Here is a 1337-nt window from a genome sequence, read left to right as displayed (position 1 = left end):
ACAATTGGCATTTGCACTTGGCTGAAAAGCCAATGGTGCGAAGCTACCATCTGTTGGATTATGACTGAACGCCTCTAAGTCAGAATCCGTGCTAGAAAGCAACGATGATTACCTCCAGAGAACTTTAGGCGAACCAGAATAGAGGACTTCGGTCCTCATGCGTCCCAAGGTGCCAAGGAGGACAAGAACCTCCAAGGCACTACCGATAGCAAATTCTAATGTTTCTGGAGATAAATCCTTTGCAGACGACTTAAATAAAGAACGGGGTATTGTAAGTTGTAGAGTAGCCTTGTTGCTACGATCTTCTGAGATTAAGCCTTTGTTCTAAGATTTGTTAAAAACATCTCTTTTTTTTCTTCAAGTCCAACAAGGCTCCCCTCCTCTGCCACTGCCAGGAGGGTGCCAAAGAAGAAGTGGTGCCTGCAGGCTTGGGCTAACTTGTGGCAGCCAAGTGATGGAAAGGAGGCCACGTCTGGTCTGGGACGTGGCTGTCAATTTTTTTTAAAGTCCAAAAGGCTCCCCTCGCTTGGGACCTGGCAGTGAAAATTTTTTCTAAGTCCGAAAGGCTCCTCTCGTTTCAAATGGTGAAACGAGGGGAGCCTTTTGGACTTAGAAAAATTTGACCGCCCGGTCCCAAACGACGGGAGACTTTCTGGACTTAGAGTTATTTGACCAGAAACATCTCAAGGCAAAGAGGGGAGCCCTTTTGACTTGCACTAACATGACCTCGAACGAGGGGAGCCTTTTGGACTTAGAGTTAGGGTAACGGTTAGCTTAGGGTTAGGGTTAGGGTTAGCTTAGCGTTAGGCCTAGGTAGGCTTAGCGTTCGGTTAGGCTTAGGTAGGCTTAGCGTTCGGTTAGGCCTAGGTAGGCTTAGCGTTAGGTTAGGCTTAGGTAGGCTTAGCGTTAGGTTAGGGTTAAACTTGGCTAAACTTGGCGCCTGCACGTAACTCGAGCTGGCCAATAGGTTGGCGCAAAAAGTTTTGAAATGGTGAAAATCTTAAGTGTGCTTATAGAATAGGGGGACTGACGCCCACTTTTAAGATAGTGGTGCACACCCCCGTTAATTATGATGTGAGAGCGCCAAACTTGGCGCCTGCACGTAACTCGAGCTGGCCAATTGTTTCGCGCAAAACGTTTTGAAAATGGTGAAAATCTTAAGAGTGCTTATGGTATATGGGCACTAACGCCCAGTTTTAAGATAGTGTAGCAAATCCCCTTAACGATGATGTGACAGCGCCAAACTTGGCGCCTGCACGTAACTCGAGCTGGCCAATAGTTTGCCGCAAAACGTTTTGAAAGTGGTAAAAATCTTAAGGGTGCTTATAGATTAGGGG

This window comes from Orbicella franksi, unplaced genomic scaffold (genome assembly GCF_964199315.1).
Source record: "Orbicella franksi unplaced genomic scaffold, jaOrbFran1.1 SCAFFOLD_427, whole genome shotgun sequence".
In the NCBI taxonomy this organism is placed as follows: Eukaryota; Metazoa; Cnidaria; class Anthozoa; order Scleractinia; family Merulinidae; genus Orbicella; species Orbicella franksi.
Note: the sequence above shows the minus strand (reverse complement) of the source record.